The following is a 20,223-nucleotide window of genomic DNA, read 5'->3' on the forward strand; positions in this document are numbered from 1 at the left end:
ACCAAGATGTGGCAGCTATGTGGGTGGCAGGGGGTGTGCCGGGGAAGGAGTGGAGACATTCCCCCACATTTCCCGATCGCAGTGCATGGGCCCTGTGCACAGATCCTGTCGCCTCCTCCCTCCCGTAGTGAAGTCACTGGCTTAGACGCCGAGTCTGCCTGAGCGCCTGAGCAAAAGGCAAAGCCTTACCTAGGCCAGGAGAAGGTAATAGGCATAGAGTGCCATGCTAGGCCGCGCACGCTGCTGCAGGGTTGTGACTGTGTCTGCTTAGTTCGGCTTAGCAAGGTGAACCCCGGGCGCGAACTTGAAGCCCGGGAAAGCAAGGCCCAAGAGGCACCAGCTCTCTCGCGGCTCCTCTTCCCTGCCGCGACAGAGCCAATGACCAAAGCCTTGCTGAGGAAGCAGCAGCGAAGTGCTGTTTGCGCCAAGCTGAAAACCTCTGCGAGAGCGTAGGAGTCGCTGGGAAAACAGAGTCGGTTTTGTGGGCTGCTATTGTTGCTTGCCTTAGGCTAGTTTTCCCAGCACGATGGGAGAAACCCGCATAGAGCGATAGCCTCTTTGCCAGGGCATCCCCTCTGGGAAAGCACAGCATTCTTTGGGATCAGAGTCAGGTCTGTGGGATGCTGCCTGTAGCTTGCGGGAGCTAGTATCCACAGCACGGTGTGATAAACCTGCATGGAGCGAAATCCTCTTGGCCTGGGCATCCCCTCTGCCTGAGAGAGAAGCGCGGTGGCGCCTGTGGAAAGAGCCTTAAGGGACACGTCTGTCACTGCAGAGCGACGTAAGCCTGGCTGCTAAGGAGACACGAGGGGAAAATTAGGGCAGGGGAAAGGGATCCACTCTGAGGAAGGAGTCTGGGCAAAAAGCCTTTGGGCTCAAGGCGACAGCAGCTCCTTGGCCACCTGTCCGTGGTGGGGACATGGGCTTGCCACCACGCCCTACCCTGAACTCGAGAAACCACTCCCAGAAAGAACTGGCCATCAGATGCCGTCTCCTACCAGGATGTCGAAGCTTGCTGGCGGCACGGGGTTTAATGTGAAAGAGTGGGGATAGTAACCCAAAGCTCCCTATTCAGTGCAAAGAGCAGTGTGCAGGGATCCTGTCACATTCCTTTCCTGTGGGAAAAGCACTGGCCTAGTCTGCGTGTCCTAATGAGCGCCAGAATAAAAGGCCAAGCGATGCCTACGCGGGCGATGGTAGTGTGCATAGAGTGCCATCCTAGGCTACGCACGCTACTGCACGGTTGTGGCTTGTCTGCTTAGTTCGTACCGGCAGGGTGAACTCAGGACCCGAACATGGAGCCCGTGAAAGTGAGGCCCAAGAGGCACCAGCTCTCCCGCAGCCCTTCTTCCCTGACGCGACTGAAGCCGTGCGAGGAAGCAGCGGCGAAGTGCTGTTCGCTCCAAGCCAAAGCCTCTGCGAAAGCACAGCATTCGCTGAGAAGTGTTCTGGCGGCTGCTGCTGCTTGCCTGAGCCCAGTCTCGCGGTGGGAGAAACCCGCATACAGCGAAAGCCTCTTTGCCTGGGCATCTCCCCTTGGAAAGCACAGCTTTCCTTGGGAAATCAGAGTTGGGTTTGGGGATGCTGATGCTGCTTGCCTGAGATAGTCTCCGCAGCACGGTGGAAGATACCCGCATGGAGCGAAATACTCTTTGTCCTAGCATCCCTTCTGCCTGGGAGTGAAGAGTGGTAGCACTAGTCTGTCACAAAGCTCCCCAGGAGCAAATGTGGGGAAGGCGCAGCACGCCGCCCCCGGGGAAGAGAAGGAGCCCTTGGCCTTGGGGTCGGGAGACCTCGGGAAGCAGGATAGACTGCTGTACACGAACAGCAGGCCAGTGGCAAGACAAGTGTCACCGGCTCCCTGTGCGGAGAGATGGAAGCCTGTCTGCTAAGGAGACATGAGGGGACGACTAGGGCAGGCGTGCGTGCTCCACTCTGAGGAAGGAGTTTGGGCAGAAGGCCGGCCGGTCCTGTGCCTCTGGTCCCAAGGAGAGAGCATCACCTTGCACACCTGTCCCAAGGGCAGACTGGTTTCCCCCATGTGCCATACCTGGAACTCGCAGAAACAACCCCATGGAGAAACGGGCAGTCAGATGACGTCTTCCACCAAGATGTGGCAGCGTTGTGGGTGGCAGGGGTGTGCCGGGGAAGGAGTGGAGACAGTCCCCCACAGTTCCCCATCCCAGTGCACGGGCCGTGTGCACAGATCCTGCGCCTCCTCTCTCCTGTAGTGAAGGCACCGGCCTAGACCCCGAATCAGCCTGAGCGCCTGAGCAAAAGGCAAAGCCTTACCTAGGCCAGGAGATGGTAATAGGCATAGAGTGCCATGCTAGGCCACGCACGCTGCTGCAGGGTTGTGACTGTGTCTTCTTAGTTCGGCTTAGCAAGGTGAACCCGGTCGCGTACTTGGAGCCCAGGAAAGCAAGGCCTAAGAGGCACCAGCCCTCCCGCGGCTCTTCTTCCGTGCCGTACAGAGCCAATGACCAAAGCCTTGCTGAGGAAGCAGCAGCGAAGTGCGGTTTGCGCCAAGCTGAAAACCTCAGCGAGATCATAGGAGTCGCTGGGAAAACAGATTCGGTTCAGTGGTCTGCTTTTGTTGCTTGCCTTGGCCTAGTATTCCCAGCACGATGGGAGAAACCCGCATAGAGCGAAAGCCTCTTTACCTGGTCATCCCCTCTGGGAAAGCACAGCATTCTTTGGTAAATCAGAGTCGGGTCTGTGGGAGGCCGCCTGGTGCTTGCCGGAGCTAGTCTCCACAGCACGGTGTGATAAACCCGCATGGAGCGAAATCCTCTTGGCCTGGGCATCTCCTCTGCCTGAGAGAGAAGCGCGGTGGCGCCTGTGGAAAGAGCCTTAAGGTACACGTCTGTCACTGCAGAGCGACGGAAGCCTGGCTGCTAAGGAGACACGAGGGGAAGATTAGGGCAGGGGAAAGGGCTCCACTCTGAGGAATGAGTCTGAGCAGAAAGCCTTTGGGCTCAAGGAGACAGCAGCTCCTTGGCCACCTGTCCGTGATGGAGACATGGGCTTGCCACCAGGAACCTACCCTGAACTCGAGAAACAACTCCCAGAAAGAACTGGCCATCAGATGCCGTCTTTCACCAGGATGTGGAAGCTTGGAGGAGGCACGGGGTTTAAGGGGAAGGAGAGGGGACAGTCCCGCAAAGCTCCCTGTTCAGTGCACAGGGCAGTGTGCAGGGATCCTGTCACCTTCCTTTCCAGTGGGGAAAGCGCTGGCCTAGTCCGCGAGTCCTCCTGAGCGCCTGAGTAAAAGGCCAAGCGATGCCTACACCGAGAGATGGTAGTGTGCATAGAGTGCCAATCTAGGCTACGCACGCTACTGCACGGTGGTGGCTGTGTTTGCTTAGTTCGGCCTGGCAGGGTGAACCCAGGACGCGACATGGAGCCCGGGAAAGCAAGGCCCAAGAGGCACCAGCTCTCCCGCAGCTCTTCTTCCCTGACGCGACTGAAGCCTTGCTGAGGAAGCAGCGGCGAAGTGCTGTTCGCTCCAAGCCAAAGCCTCTGCGAAAGCACAGCATTTGCTGAGAAGTGTTTTGCGGGCTGCTGCTGCTTGCCTGAGCCCAGTCTCGCCGTGGGAGAAACGCGCATACTGCGAAAGCCTCTTTGACTGGGCATCTCCCCTGGGAAAGCACAGCATTCGTTGGGAAATCAGAGTTGGGTTTGGGGATGCTGCTGCTGCTTGCCTGAGCTAGTCTCCGCAGCACGGTGGAAGATACCCGCATGGAGCGAAATACTCTTTGCCCTAGCATCCCTTCTGCCTGAGAGAGAAGAGTGGTAGCACTCGTCTGTCACAGCGCTCCTCAGGAGCAAGTGTGGGGAACGAACAGCACGCCACCCCCAGGGAATAGAAGGAGCCCTTGGTCTTGGGGTCGGGAAACGCTCGGGAAGCCGAATGGCCTGCTGTGCACGAACAGCAGGCCAGTGGCAAGACAAGTGTCACCGGCTCCCTGTGCGGAGAGATGGAAGCCTGTCTGCTAAGGAGACATGAGGGGACGACTAGGGCAGAGGCGCGTGCTCCACTCTGAGGAAGGAGTCTGGGCAGAAGGCAGGCCTGTCCTGTGCCTCTGGTCCCAAGGAGACAGCATCTCCTTGGCCACCTGTCCCAAGGGCCGACGGGCTTGCCCCCAGGTGCCATACCCGGAACTCGCAGAAAAAACCCCATGGAGAAACGGGCAGTCAGATGACGTCTTCCACCAAGATGTGGCAGCTATGTGGGTGGCAGGGGGTGTGCCGGGGAAGGAGTGGAGACATTCCCCCACATTTCCCGATCGCAGTGCATGGGCCCTGTGCACAGATCCTGTCGCCTCCTCCCTCCCGTAGTGAAGTCACTGGCTTAGACGCCGAGTCTGCCTGAGCGCCTGAGCAAAAGGCAAAGCCTTACCTAGGCCAGGAGAAGGTAATAGGCATAGAGTGCCATGCTAGGCCGCGCACGCTGCTGCAGGGTTGTGACTGTGTCTGCTTAGTTCGGCTTAGCAAGGTGAACCCCGGGCGCGAACTTGAAGCCCGGGAAAGCAAGGCCCAAGAGGCACCAGCTCTCTCGCGGCTCCTCTTCCCTGCCGCGACAGAGCCAATGACCAAAGCCTTGCTGAGGAAGCAGCAGCGAAGTGCTGTTTGCGCCAAGCTGAAAACCTCTGCGAGAGCGTAGGAGTCGCTGGGAAAACAGAGTCGGTTTTGTGGGCTGCTATTGTTGCTTGCCTTAGGCTAGTATTCCCAGCACGATGGGAGAAACCCGCATAGAGCGATAGCCTCTTTGCCAGGGCATCCCCTCTGGGAAAGCACAGCATTCTTTGGGATCAGAGTCAGGTCTGTGGGATGCTGCCTGTAGCTTGCGGGAGCTAGTATCCACAGCACGGTGTGATAAACCCGCATGGAGCGAAATCCTCTTGGCCTGGGCATCCCCTCTGCCTGAGAGAGAAGCGCGGTGGCGCCTGTGGAAAGAGCCTTAAGGGACACGTCTGTCACTGCAGAGCGACGTAAGCCTGGCTGCTAAGGAGACACGAGGGGAAAATTAGGGCAGGGGAAAGGGATCCACTCTGAGGAAGGAGTCTGGGCAAAAAGCCTTTGGGCTCAAGGCGACAGCAGCTCCTTGGCCACCTGTCCGTGGTGGGGACATGGGCTTGCCACCACGCCCTACCCTGAACTCGAGAAACCACTCCCAGAAAGAACTGGCCATCAGATGCCGTCTCCTACCAGGATGTCGAAGCTTGCTGGCGGCACGGGGTTTAATGTGAAAGAGTGGGGATAGTAACCCAAAGCTCCCTATTCAGTGCAAAGAGCAGTGTGCAGGGATCCTGTCACATTCCTTTCCTGTGGGAAAAGCACTGGCCTAGTCTGCGTGTCTTACTGAGCGCCAGAATAAAAGGACAAGCGATGCCTACGCGGGCGATGGTAGTGTGCATAGAGTGCCATCCTAGGCTACGCACGCTACTGCACGGTTGTGGCTTGTCTGCTTAGTTCGTACCGGCAGGGTGAACTCAGGACCCGAACATGGAGCCAGTGAAAGTGAGGCCCAAGAGGCACCAGCTCTCCCGCAGCCCTTCTTCCCTGACGCGACTGAAGCCGTGCGAGGAAGCAGCGGCGAAGTGCTGTTCGCTCCAAGCCAAAGCCTCTGCGAAAGCACAGCATTCGCTGAGAAGTGTTCTGGCGGCTGCTGCTGCTTGCCTGAGCCCAGTCTCGCGGTGGGAGAAACCCGCATACAGCGAAAGCCTCTTTGCCTGGGCATCTCCCCTGGGAAAGCACAGCTTTCCTTGGGAAATCAGAGTTGGGTTTGGGGATGCTGATGCTGCTTGCCTGAGATAGTCTCCGCAGCACGGTGGAAGATACCCGCATGGAGCGAAATACTCTTTGTCCTAGCATCCCTTCTGCCTGGGAGTGAAGAGTGGTAGCACTAGTCTGTCCCAAAGCTCCCCAGGAGCAAATGTGGGGAAGGCGCAGCACGCCGCCCCCGGGGAAGAGAAGGAGCCCTTGGCCTTGGGGTCGGGAGACCTCGGGAAGCAGGATAGACTGCTGTACACGAACAGCAGGCCAGTGGCAAGACAAGTGTCACCGGCTCCCTGTGCGGAGAGATGGAAGCCTGTCTGCTAAGGAGACATGAGTGGACGACTAGGGCAGGCGTGCGTGCTCCACTCTGAGGAAGGAGTTTGGGCAGAAGGCCGGCCGGTCCTGTGCCTCTGGTCCCAAGGAGAGAGCATCACCTTGCACACCTGTCCCAAGGGCAGACTGGTTTCCCCCATGTGCCATACCTGGAACTCGCAGAAACAACCCCATGGAGAAACGGGCAGTCAGATGACGTCTTCCACCAAGATGTGGCAGCGTTGTGGGTGGCAGGGGTGTGCCGGGGAAGGAGTGGAGACAGTCCCCCACAGTTCCCCATCCCAGTGCACGGGCCGTGTGCACAGATCCTGCGCCTCCTCTCTCCTGTAGTGAAGGCACCGGCCTAGACCCCGAATCAGCCTGAGCGCCTGAGCAAAAGGCAAAGCCTTACCTAGGCCAGGAGATGGTAATAGGCATAGAGTGCCATGCTAGGCCACGCACGCTGCTGCAGGGTTGTGACTGTGTCTTCTTACTTCGGCTTAGCAAGGTGAACCCGGTCGCGTACTTGGAGCCCGGGAAAGCAAGGCCTAAGAGGCACCAGCCCTCCCGCGGCTCTTCTTCCGTGCCGTACAGAGCCAATGACCAAAGCCTTGCTGAGGAAGCAGCAGCGAAGTGCGGTTTGCGCCAAGCTGAAAACCTCAGCGAGATCATAGGAGTCGCTGGGAAAACAGAGTCGGTTCTGTGGTCTGCTTTTGTTGCTTGCCTTGGCCTAGTATTCCCAGCACGATGGGAGAAACCCGCATAGAGCGAAAGCCTCTTTACCTGGTCATCCCCTCTGGGAAAGCACAGCATTCTTTGGTAAATCAGAGTCGGGTCTGTGCTTGCCGGAGCTAGTCTCCACAGCACGGTGTGATAAACCCGCATGGAGCGAAATCCTCTTGGCCTGGGCATCTCCTCTGCCTGAGAGAGAAGCGCGGTGGCGCCTGTGGAAAGAGCCTTAAGGGACACGTCTGTCACTGCAGAGCGACGGAAGCCTGGCTGCTAAGGAGACACGAGGGGAAGATTAGGGCAGGGGAAAGGGCTCCACTCTGAGGAATGAGTCTGAGCAGAAAGCCTTTGGGCTCAAGGAGACAGCAGCTCCTTGGCCACCTGTCCGTGATGGAGACATGGGCTTGCCACCAGGAACCTACCCTGAACTCGAGAAACAACTCCCAGAAAGAACTGGCCATCAGATGCCGTCTTTCACCAGGATGTGGAAGCTTGGAGGAGGCACGTGGTTTAAGGGGAAGGAGAGGGGACAGTCCCGCAAAGCTCCCTGTTCAGTGCACAGGGCAGTGTGCAGGGATCCTGTCACCTTCCTTTCCAGTGGGGAAAGCGCTGGCCTAGTCCGCGAGTCCTCCTGAGCGCCTGAGTAAAAGGCCAAGCGATGCCTACACCGAGAGATGGTAGTGTGCATAGAGTGCCAATCTAGGCTACGCACGCTACTGCACGGTGGTGGCTGTGTTTGCTTAGTTCGGCCTGGCAGGGTGAACCCAGGACGCAACATGGAGCCCGGGAAAGCAAGGCCCAAGAGGCACCAGCTCTCCCGCAGCTCTTCTTCCCTGACGCGACTGAAGCCTTGCTGAGGAAGCAGCGGCGAAGTGCTGTTCGCTCCAAGCCAAAGCCTCTGTGAAAGCACAGCATTTGCTGAGAAGTGTTTTGCGGGCTGCTGCTGCTTGCCTGAGCCCAGTCTCGCCGTGGGAGAAACGCGCATACAGCGAAAGCCTCTTTGACTGGGCATCTCCCCTGGGAAAGCACAGCATTCGTTGGGAAATCAGAGTTGGGTTTGGGGATGCTGCTGCTGCTTGCCTGAGCTAGTCTCCGCAGCACGGTGGAAGATACCCGCATGGAGCGAAATACTCTTTGCCCTAGCATCCCTTCTGCCTGAGAGAGAAGAGTGGTAGCACTCGTCTGTCACAGCGCTCCTCAGGAGCAAGTGTGGGGAACGAACAGCACGCCACCCCCAGGGAATAGAAGGAGCCCTTGGTCTTGGGGTCGGGAAACGCTCGGGAAGCCGAATGGCCTGCTGTGCACGAACAGCAGGCCAGTGGCAAGACAAGTGTCACCGGCTCCCTGTGCGGAGAGATGGAAGCCTGTCTGCTAAGGAGACATGAGGGGACGACTAGGGCAGAGGCGCGTGCTCCACTCTGAGGAAGGAGTCTGGGCAGAAGGCAGGCCTGTCCTGTGCCTCTGGTCCCAAGGAGACAGCATCTCCTTGGCCACCTGTCCCAAGGGCCGACGGGCTTGCCCCCAGGTGCCATACCCGGAACTCGCAGAAAAAACCCCATGGAGAAACGGGCAGTCAGATGACGTCTTCCACCAAGATGTGGCAGCTATGTGGGTGGCAGGGGGTGTGCCGGGGAAGGAGTGGAGACATTCCCCCACATTTCCCGATCGCAGTGCATGGGCCCTGTGCACAGATCCTGTCGCCTCCTCCCTCCCGTTGTGAAGTCACTGGCTTAGACGCCGAGTCTGCCTGAGCGCCTGAGCAAAAGGCAAAGCCTTACCTAGGCCAGGAGAAGGTAATAGGCATAGAGTGCCATGCTAGGCCGCGCACGCTGCTGCAGGGTTGTGACTGTGTCTGCTTAGTTCGGCTTAGCAAGGTGAACCCCGGGCGCGAACTTGAAGCCCGGGAAAGCAAGGCCCAAGAGGCACCAGCTCTCTCGCGGCTCCTCTTCCCTGCCGCGACAGAGCCAATGACCAAAGCCTTGCTGAGGAAGCAGCAGCGAAGTGCTGTTTGCGCCAAGCTGAAAACCTCTGCGAGAGCGTAGGAGTCGCTGGGAAAACAGAGTCGGTTTTGTGGGCTGCTATTGTTGCTTGCCTTAGGCTAGTATTCCCAGCACGATGGGATAAACCCGCATAGAGCGATAGCCTCTTTGCCAGGGCATCCCCTCTGGGAAAGCACAGCATTCTTTGGGATCAGAGTCAGGTCTGTGGGATGCTGCCTGTAGCTTGCGGGAGCTAGTATCCACAGCACGGTGTGATAAACCCGCATGGAGCGAAATCCTCTTGGCCTGGGCATCCCCTCTGCCTGAGAGAGAAGCGCGGTGGCGCCTGTGGAAAGAGCCTTAAGGGACACGTCTGTCACTGCAGAGCGACGTAAGCCTGGCTGCTAAGGAGACACGAGGGGAAAATTAGGGCAGGGGAAAGGGATCCACTCTGAGGAAGGAGTCTGGGCAAAAAGCCTTTGGGCTCAAGGCGACAGCAGCTCCTTGGCCACCTGTCCGTGGTGGGGACATGGGCTTGCCACCACGCCCTACCCTGAACTCGAGAAACCACTCCCAGAAAGAACTGGCCATCAGATGCCGTCTCCTACCAGGATGTCGAAGCTTGCTGGCGGCACGGGGTTTAATGTGAAAGAGTGGGGATAGTAACCCAAAGCTCCCTATTCAGTGCAAAGAGCAGTGTGCAGGGATCCTGTCACATTCCTTTCCTGTGGGAAAAGCTCTGGCCTAGTCTGCGTGTCCTAATGAGCGCCAGAATAAAAGGCCAAGCGATGCCTACGCGGGCGATGGTAGTGTGCATAGAGTGCCATCCTAGGCTACGCACGCTACTGCACGGTTGTGGCTTGTCTGCTTAGTTCGTACCGGCAGGGTGAACTCAGGACCCGAACATGGAGCCCGTGAAAGTGAGGCCCAAGAGGCACCAGCTCTCCCGCAGCCCTTCTTCCCTGACGCGACTGAAGCCGTGCGAGGAAGCAGCGGCGAAGTGCTGTTCGCTCCAAGCCAAAGCCTCTGCGAAAGCACAGCATTCGCTGAGAAGTGTTCTGGCGGCTGCTGCTGCTTGCCTGAGCCCAGTCTCGCGGTGGGAGAAACCCGCATACAGCGAAAGCCTCTTTGCCTGGGCATCTCCCCTGGGAAAGCACAGCTTTCCTTGGGAAATCAGAGTTGGGTTTGGGGATGCTGCTGCTGCTTGCCTGAGATAGTCTCCGCAGCACGGTGGAAGATACCCGCATGGAGCGAAATACTCTTTGTCCTAGCATCCCTTCTGCCTGGGAGTGAAGAGTGGTAGCACTAGTCTGTCCCAAAGCTCCCCAGGAGCAAATGTGGGGAAGGCGCAGCACGCCGCCCCCGGGGAAGAGAAGGAGCCCTTGGCCTTGGGGTCGGGAGACCTCGGGAAGCAGGATAGACTGCTGTACACGAACAGCAGGCCAGTGGCAAGACAAGTGTCACCGGCTCCCTGTGCGGAGAGATGGAAGCCTGTCTGCTAAGGAGACATGAGGGGACGACTAGGGCAGGCGTGCGTGCTCCACTCTGAGGAAGGAGTTTGGGCAGAAGGCCGGCCGGTCCTGTGCCTCTGGTCCCAAGGAGAGAGCATCACCTTGCACACCTGTCCCAAGGGCAGACTGGTTTCCCCCATGTGCCATACCTGGAACTCGCAGAAACAACCCCATGGAGAAACGGGCAGTCAGATGACGTCTTCCACCAAGATGTGGCAGCGTTGTGGGTGGCAGGGGTGTGCCGGGGAAGGAGTGGAGACAGTCCCCCACAGTTCCCCATCCCAGTGCACGGGCCGTGTGCACAGATCCTGCGCCTCCTCTCTCCTGTAGTGAAGGCACCGGCCTAGACCCCGAATCAGCCTGAGCGCCTGAGCAAAAGGCAAAGCCTTACCTAGGCCAGGAGATGGTAATAGGCATAGAGTGCCATGCTAGGCCACGCACGCTGCTGCAGGGTTGTGACTGTGTTTTCTTAGTTCGGCTTAGCAAGGTGAACCCGGTCGCGTACTTGGAGCCCAAGAAAGCAAGGCCTAAGAGGCACCAGCCCTCCCGCGGCTCTTCTTCCGTGCCGTACAGAGCCAATGACCAAAGCCTTGCTGAGGAAGCAGCAGCGAAGTGCGGTTTGCGCCAAGCTGAAAACCTCAGCGAGATCATAGGAGTCGCTGGGAAGACAGAGTCGGTTCTGTGGTCTGCTTTTGTTGCTTGCCTTGGCCTAGTATTCCCAGCACGATGGGAGAAACCCGCATAGAGCGAAAGCCTCTTTACCTGGTCATCCCCTCTGGGAAAGCACAGCATTCTTTGGTAAATCAGAGTCGGGTCTGTGGGAGGCCGCCTGGTGCTTGCCGGAGCTAGTCTCCACAGCACGGTGTGATAAACCCGCATGGAGCGAAATCCTCTTGGCCTGGGCATCTCCTCTGCCTGAGAGAGAAGCGCGGTGGCGCCTGTGGAAAGAGCCTTAAGGGACACGTCTGTCACTGCAGAGCGACGGAAGCCTGGCTGCTAAGGAGACACGAGGGGAAGATTAGGGCAGGGGAAAGGGCTCCACTCTGAGGAATGAGTCTGAGCAGAAAGCCTTTGGGCTCAAGTAGACAGCAGCTCCTTGGCCACCTGTCCGTGATGGAGACATGGGCTTGCCACCAGGAACCTACCCTGAACTCGAGAAACAACTCCCAGAAAGAACTGGCCATCAGATGCCGTCTTTCACCAGGATGTGGAAGCTTGGAGGAGGCACGGGGTTTAAGGGGAAGGAGAGGGGACAGTCCCGCAAAGCTCCCTGTTCAGTGCACAGGGCAGTGTGCAGGGATCCTGTCACCTTCCTTTCCAGTGGGGAAAGCGCTGGCCTAGTCCGCGAGTCCTCCTGAGCGCCTGAGTAAAAGGCCAAGCGATGCCTACACCGAGAGATGGTAGTGTGCATAGAGTGCCAATCTAGGCTACGCACGCTACTGCACGGTGGTGGCTGTGTTTGCTTAGTTCGGCATGGCAGGGTGAACCCAGGACGCGACATGGAGCCCGGGAAAGCAAGGCCCAAGAGGCACCAGCTCTCCCGCAGCTCTTCTTCCCTGACGCGACTGAAGCCTTGCTGAGGAAGCAGCGGCGAAGTGCTGTTCGCTCCAAGCCAAAGCCTCTGCGAAAGCACAGCATTTGCTGAGAAGTGTTTTGCGGGCTGCTGCTGCTTGCCTGAGCCCAGTCTCGCCGTGGGAGAAACGCGCATACAGCGAAAGCCTCTTTGACTGGGCATCTCCCCTGGGAAAGCACAGCATTCGTTGGGAAATCAGAGTTGGGTTTGGGGATGCTGCTGCTGCTTGCCTGAGCTAGTCTCCGCAGCACGGTGGAAGATACCCGCATGGAGCGAAATACTCTTTGCCCTAGCATCCCTTCTGCCTGAGAGAGAAGAGTGGTAGCACTCGTCTGTCACAGCGCTCCTCAGGAGCAAGTGTGGGGAACGAAGAGCACGCCACCCCCAGGGAATAGAAGGAGCCCTTGGTCTTGGGGTCGGGAAACGCTCGGGAAGCCGAATGGCCTGCTGTGCACGAACAGCAGGCCAGTGGCAAGACAAGTGTCACCGGCTCCCTGTGCGGAGAGATGGAAGCCTGTCTGCTAAGGAGACATGAGGGGACGACTAGGGCAGAGGCGCGTGCTCCACTCTGAGGAAGGAGTCTGGGCAGAAGGCAGGCCTGTCCTGTGCCTCTGGTCCCAAGGAGACAGCATCTCCTTGGCCACCTGTCCCAAGGGCCGACGGGCTTGCCCCCAGGTGCCATACCCGGAACTCGCAGAAAAAACCCCATGGAGAAACGGGCAGTCAGATGACGTCTTCCACCAAGATGTGGCAGCTATGTGGGTGGCAGGGGGTGTGCCGGGGAAGGAGTGGAGACATTTCCCCACATTTCCCGATCGCAGTGCATGGGCCCTCTGCACAGATCCTGTCGCCTCCTCCCTCCCGTAGTGAAGTCACTGGCTTAGACGCCGAGTCTGCCTGAGCGCCTGAGCAAAAGGCAAAGCCTTACCTAGGCCAGGAGAAGGTAATAGGCATAGAGTGCCATGCTAGGCCGCGCACGCTGCTGCAGGGTTGTGACTGTGTCTGCTTAGTTCGGCTTAGCAAGGTGAACCCCGGGCGCGAACTTGAAGCCCGGGAAAGCAAGGCCCAAGAGGCACCAGCTCTCTCGCGGCTCCTCTTCCCTGCCGCGACAGAGCCAATGACCAAAGCCTTGCTGAGGAAGCAGCAGCGAAGTGCTGTTTGCGCCAAGCTGAAAACCTCTGCGAGAGCGTAGGAGTCGCTGGGAAAACAGAGTCGGTTTTGTGGGCTGCTATTGTTGCTTGCCTTAGGCTAGTATTCCCAGCACGATGGGATAAACTCGCATAGAGCGATAGCCTCTTTGCCAGGGCATCCCCTCTGGGAAAGCACAGCATTCTTTGGGATCAGAGTCAGGTCTGTGGGATGCTGCCTGTAGCTTGCGGGAGCTAGTATCCACAGCACGGTGTGATAAACCCGCATGGAGCGAAATCCTCTTGGCCTGGGCATCCCCTCTGCCTGAGAGAGAAGCGCGGTGGCGCCTGTGGAAAGAGCCTTAAGGGACACGTCTGTCACTGCAGAGCGACGTAAGCCTGGCTGCTAAGGAGACACGAGGGGAAAATTAGGGCAGGGGAAAGGGATCCACTCTGAGGAAGGAGTCTGGGCAAAAAGCCTTTGGGCTCAAGGCGACAGCAGCTCCTTGGCCACCTGTCCGTGGTGGGGACATGGGCTTGCCACCACGCCCTACCCTGAACTCGAGAAACCACTCCCAGAAAGAACTGGCCATCAGATGCCGTCTCCTACCAGGATGTCGAAGCTTGCTGGCGGCACGGGGTTTAATGTGAAAGAGTGGGGATAGTAACCCAAAGCTCCCTATTCAGTGCAAAGAGCAGTGTGCAGGGATCCTGTCACATTCCTTTCCTGTGGGAAAAGCTCTGGCCTAGTCTGCGTGTCCTAATGAGCGCCAGAATAAAAGGCCAAGCGATGCCTACGCGGGCGATGGTAGTGTGCATAGAGTGCCATCCTAGGCTACGCACGCTACTGCACGGTTGTGGCTTGTCTGCTTAGTTCGTACCGGCAGGGTGAACTCAGGACCCGAACATGGAGCCCGTGAAAGTGAGGCCCAAGAGGCACCAGCTCTCCCGCAGCCCTTCTTCCCTGACGCGACTGAAGCCGTGCGAGGAAGCAGCGGCGAAGTGCTGTTCGCTCCAAGCCAAAGCCTCTGCGAAAGCACAGCATTCGCTGAGAAGTGTTCTGGCGGCTGCTGCTGCTTGCCTGAGCCCAGTCTCGCGGTGGGAGAAACCCGCATACAGCGAAAGCCTCTTTGCCTGGGCATCTCCCCTGGGAAAGCACAGCTTTCCTTGGGAAATCAGAGTTGGGTTTGGGGATGCTGCTGCTGCTTGCCTGAGATAGTCTCCGCAGCACGGTGGAAGATACCCGCATGGAGCGAAATACTCTTTGTCCTAGCATCCCTTCTGCCTGGGAGTGAAGACTGGTAGCACTAGTCTGTCACAAAGCTCCCCAGGAGCAAATGTGGGGAAGGCGCAGCACGCCGCCCCCGGGGAAGAGAAGGAGCCCTTGGCCTTGGGGTCGGGAGACCTCGGGAAGCAGGATAGACTGCTGTACACGAACAGCAGGCCAGTGGCAAGACAAGTGTCACCGGCTCCCTGTGCGGAGAGATGGAAGCCTGTCTGCTAAGGAGACATGAGGGGACGACTAGGGCAGGCGTGCGTGCTCCACTCTGAGGAAGGAGTTTGGGCAGAAGGCCGGCCGGTCCTGTGCCTCTGGTCCCAAGGAGAGAGCATCACCTTGCACACCTGTCCCAAGGGCAGACTGGTTTCCCCCATGTGCCATACCTGGAACTCGCAGAAACAACCCCATGGAGAAACGGGCAGTCAGATGACGTCTTCCACCAAGATGTGGCAGCGTTGTGGGTGGCAGGGGTGTGCCGGGGAAGGAGTGGAGACAGTCCCCCACAGTTCCCCATCCCAGTGCACGGGCCGTGTGCACAGATCCTGCGCCTCCTCTCTCCTGTAGTGAAGGCACCGGCCTACACCCCGAATCAGCCTGAGCGCCTGAGCAAAAGGCAAAGCCTTACCTAGGCCAGGAGATGGTAATAGGCATAGAGTGCCATGCTAGGCCACGCACGCTGCTGCAGGGTTGTGACTGTGTCTTCTTACTTCGGCTTAGCAAGGTGAACCCGGTCGCGTACTTGGAGCCCGGGAAAGCAAGGCCTAAGAGGCACCAGCCCTCCCGCGGCTCTTCTTCCGTGCCGTACAGAGCCAATGACCAAAGCCTTGCTGAGGAAGCAGCAGCGAAGTGCGGTTTGCGCCAAGCTGAAAACCTCAGCGAGATCATAGGAGTCGCTGGGAAAACAGAGTCGGTTCTGTGGTCTGCTTTTGTTGCTTGCCTTGGCCTAGTATTCCCAGCACGATGGGAGAAACCCGCATAGAGCGAAAGCCTCTTTACCTGGTCATCCCCTCTGGGAAAGCACAGCATTCTTTGGTAAATCAGAGTCGGGTCTGTGGGAGGCCGCCTGGTGCTTGCCGGAGCTAGTCTCCACAGCACGGTGTGATAAACCCGCATGGAGCGAAATCCTCTTGGCCTGGGCATCTCCTCTGCCTGAGAGAGAAGCGCGGTGGCGCCTGTGGAAAGAGCCTTAAGGTACACGTCTGTCACTGCAGAGCGACGGAAGCCTGGCTGCTAAGGAGACACGAGGGGAAGATTAGGGCAGGGGAAAGGGCTCCACTCTGAGGAATGAGTCTGAGCAGAAAGCCTTTGGGCTCAAGGAGACAGCAGCTCCTTGGCCACCTGTCCGTGATGGAGACATGGGCTTGCCACCAGGAACCTACCCTGAACTCGAGAAACAACTCCCAGAAAGAACTGGCCATCAGATGCCGTCTTTCACCAGGATGTGGAAGCTTGGAGGAGGCACGGGGTTTAAGGGGCAGGAGAGGGGACAGTCCCGCAAAGCTCCCTGTTCAGTGCACAGGGCAGTGTGCAGGGATCCTGTCACCTTCCTTTCCAGTGGGGAAAGCGCTGGCCTAGTCCGCGAGTCCTCCTGAGCGCCTGAGTAAAAGGCCAAGCGATGCCTACACCGAGAGATGGTAGTGTGCATAGAGTGCCAATCTAGGCTACGCACGCTACTGCACGGTGGTGGCTGTGTTTGCTTAGTTCGGCCTGGCAGGGTGAACCCAGGACGCGACATGGAGCCCGGGAAAGCAAGGCCCAAGAGGCACCAGCTCTCCCGCAGCTCTTCTTCCCTGACGCGACTGAAGCCTTGCTGAGGAAGCAGCGGCGAAGTGCTGTTCGCTCCAAGCCAAAGCCTCTGCGAAAGCACAGCATTTGCTGAGAAGTGTTTTGCGGGCTGCTGCTGCTTGCCTGAGCCCAGTCTCGCCGTGGGAGAAACGCGCATACTGCGAAAGCCTCTTTGACTGGGCATCTCCCCTGGGAAAGCACAGCATTCGTTGGGAAATCAGAGTTGGGTTTGGGGATGCTGCTGCTGCTTGCCTGAGCTAGTCTCCGCAGCACGGTGGAAGATACCCGCATGGAGCGAAATACTCTTTGCCCTAGCATCCCTTCTGCCTGAGAGAGAAGAGTGGTAGCACTCGTCTGTCACAGCGCTCCTCAGGAGCAAGTGTGGGGAACGAACAGCACGCCACCCCCAGGGAATAGAAGGAGCCCTTGGTCTTGGGGTCGGGAAACGCTCGGGAAGCCGAATGGCCTGCTGTGCACGAACAGCAGGCCAGTGGCAAGACAAGTGTCACCGGCTCCCTGTGCGGAGAGATGGAAGCCTGTCTGCTAAGGAGACATGAGGGGACGACTAGGGCAGAGGCGCGTGCTCCACTCTGAGGAAGGAGTCTGGGCAGAAGGCAGGCCTGTCCTGTGCCTCTGGTCCCAAGGAGACAGCATCTCCTTGGCCACCTGTCCCAAGGGCCGACGGGCTTGCCCCCAGGTGCCATACCCGGAACTCGCAGAAAAAACCCCATGGAGAAACGGGCAGTCAGATGACGTCTTCCACCAAGATGTGGCAGCTATGTGGGTGGCAGGGGGTGTGCCGGGGAAGGAGTGGAGACATTCCCCCACATTTCCCGATCGCAGTGCATGGGCCCTGTGCACAGATCCTGTCGCCTCCTCCCTCCCGTAGTGAAGTCACTGGCTTAGACGCCGAGTCTGCCTGAGCGCCTGAGCAAAAGGCAAAGCCTTACCTAGGCCAGGAGAAGGTAATAGGCATAGAGTGCCATGCTAGGCCGCGCACGCTGCTGCAGGGTTGTGACTGTGTCTGCTTAGTTCGGCTTAGCAAGGTGAACCCCGGGCGCGAACTTGAAGCCCGGGAAAGCAAGGCCCAAGAGGCACCAGCTCTCTCGCGGCTCCTCTTCCCTGCCGCGACAGAGCCAATGACCAAAGCCTTGCTGAGGAAGCAGCAGCGAAGTGCTGTTTGCGCCAAGCTGAAAACCTCTGCGCAAGAATAGGAGTCGCTGGGAAAACAGAGTCGGTTTTGTGGGCTGCTATTGTTGCTTGCCTTAGCCTAGTATTCCCAGCACGATGGGAGAAACCCGCATAGAGCGATAGCCTCTTTGCCAGGGCATCCCCTCTGGGAAAGCACAGCATTCTTTGGGATCAGAGTCAGGTCTGTGGGATGCTGCCTGTAGCTTGCGGGAGCTAGTATCCACAGCACGGTGTGATAAACCCGCATGGAGCGAAATCCTCTTGGCCTGGGCATCCCCTCTGCCTGAGAGAGAAGCGCGGTGGCGCCTGTGGAAAGAGCCTTAAGGGACACGTCTGTCACTGCAGAGCGACGTAAGCCTGGCTGCTAAGGAGACACGAGGGGAAAATTAGGGCAGGGGAAAGGGATCCACTCTGAGGAAGGAGTCTGGGCAAAAAGCCTTTGGGCTCAAGGCGACAGCAGCTCCTTGGCCACCTGTCCGTGGTGGGGACATGGGCTTGCCACCACGCCCTACCCTGAACTCGAGAAACCACTCCCAGAAAGAACTGGCCATCAGATGCCGTCTCCTACCAGGATGTCGAAGCTTGCTGGCGGCACGGGGTTTAATGTGAAAGAGTGGGGATAGTAACCCAAAGCTCCCTATTCAGTGCAAAGAGCAGTGTGCAGGGATCCTGTCACATTCCTTTCCTGTGGGAAAAGCACTGGCCTAGTCTGCGTGTCCTACTGAGCGCCAGAATAAAAGGCCAAGCGATGCCTACGCGGGCGATGGTAGTGTGCATAGAGTGCCATCCTAGGCTACGCACGCTACTGCACGGTTGTGGCTTGTCTGCTTAGTTCGTACCGGCAGGGTGAACTCAGGACCCGAACATGGAGCCCGTGAAAGTGAGGCCCAAGAGGCACCAGCTCTCCCGCAGCCCTTCTTCCCTGACGCGACTGAAGCCGTGCGAGGAAGCAGCGGCGAAGTGCTGTTCGCTCCAAGCCAAAGCCTCTGCGAAAGCACAGCATTCGCTGAGAAGTGTTCTGGCGGCTGCTGCTGCTTGCCTGAGCCCAGTCTCGCGGTGGGAGAAACCCGCATACAGCGAAAGCCTCTTTGCCTGGGCATCTCCCCTAGGAAAGCACAGCTTTCCTTGGGAAATCAGAGTTGGGTTTGGGGATGCTGATGCTGCTTGCCTGAGATAGTCTCCGCAGCACGGTGGAAGATACCCGCATGGAGCGAAATACTCTTTGTCCTAGCATCCCTTCTGCCTGGGAGTGAAGAGTGGTAGCACTAGTCTGTCACAAAGCTCCCCAGGAGCAAATGTGGGGAAGGCGCAGCACGCCGCCCCCGGGGAAGAGAAGGAGCCCTTGGCCTTGGGGTCGGGAGACCTCGGGAAGCAGGATAGACTGCTGTACACGAACAGCAGGCCAGTGGCAAGACAAGTGTCACCGGCTCCCTGTGCGGAGAGATGGAAGCCTGTCTGCTAAGGAGACATGAGGGGACGACTAGGGCAGGCGTGCGTGCTCCACTCTGAGGAAGGAGTTTGGGCAGAAGGCCGGCCGGTCCTGTGCCTCTGATCCCAAGGAGAGAGCATCACCTTGCACACCTGTCCCAAGGGCAGACTGGTTTCCCCCATGTGCCATACCTGGAACTCGCAGAAACAACCCCATGGAGAAACGGGCAGTCAGATGACGTCTTCCACCAAGATGTGGCAGCGTTGTGGGTGGCAGGGGTGTGCCGGGGAAGGAGTGGAGACAGTCCCCCACAGTTCCCCATCCCAGTGCACGGGCCGTGTGCACAGATCCTGCGCCTCCTCTCTCCTGTAGTGAAGGCACCGGCCTAGACCCCGAATCAGCCTGAGCGCCTGAGCAAAAGGCAAAGCCTTACCTAGGCCAGGAGATGGTAATAGGCATAGAGTGCCATGCTAGGCCACGCACGCTGCTGCAGGGTTGTGACTGTGTCTTCTTAGTTCGGCTTAGCAAGGTGAACCCGGTCGCGTACTTGGAGCCCAGGAAAGCAAGGCCTAAGAGGCACCAGCCCTCCCGCGGCTCTTCTTCCGTGCCGTACAGAGCCAATGACCAAAGCCTTGCTGAGGAAGCAGCAGCGAAGTGCGGTTTGCGCCAAGCTGAAAACCTCAGCGAGATCATAGGAGTCGCTGGGAAAACAGATTCGGTTCAGTGGTCTGCTTTTGTTGCTTGCCTTGGCCTAGTATTCCCAGCACGATGGGAGAAACCCGCATAGAGCGAAAGCCTCTTTACCTGGTCATCCCCTCTGGGAAAGCACAGCATTCTTTGGTAAATCAGAGTCGGGTCTGTGGGAGGCCGCCTGGTGCTTGCCGGAGCTAGTCTCCACAGCACGGTGTGATAAACCCGCATGGAGCGAAATCCTCTTGGCCTGGGCATCTCCTCTGCCTGAGAGAGAAGCGCGGTGGCGCCTGTGGAAAGAGCCTTAAGGTACACGTCTGTCACTGCAGAGCGACGGAAGCCTGGCTGCTAAGGAGACACGAGGGGAAGATTAGGGCAGGGGAAAGGGCTCCACTCTGAGGAATGAGTCTGAGCAGAAAGCCTTTGGGCTCAAGGAGACAGCAGCTCCTTGGCCACCTGTCCGTGATGGAGACATGGGCTTGCCACCAGGAACCTACCCTGAACTCGAGAAACAACTCCCAGAAAGAACTGGCCATCAGATGCCGTCTTTCACCAGGATGTGGAAGCTTGGAGGAGGCACGGGGTTTAAGGGGAAGGAGAGGGGACAGTCCCGCAAAGCTCCCTGTTCAGTGCACAGGGCAGTGTGCAGGGATCCTGTCACCTTCCTTTCCAGTGGGGAAAGCGCTGGCCTAGTCCGCGAGTCCTCCTGAGCGCCTGAGTAAAAGGCCAAGCGATGCCTACACCGAGAGATGGTAGTGTGCATAGAGTGCCAATCTAGGCTACGCACGCTACTGCACGGTGGTGGCTGTGTTTGCTTAGTTCGGCCTGGCAGGGTGA

The sequence above is a fragment of the Mustela lutreola genome, chromosome 17 (assembly GCF_030435805.1).
Source record: "Mustela lutreola isolate mMusLut2 chromosome 17, mMusLut2.pri, whole genome shotgun sequence".
NCBI classification, from domain to species: Eukaryota; Metazoa; Chordata; class Mammalia; order Carnivora; family Mustelidae; genus Mustela; species Mustela lutreola.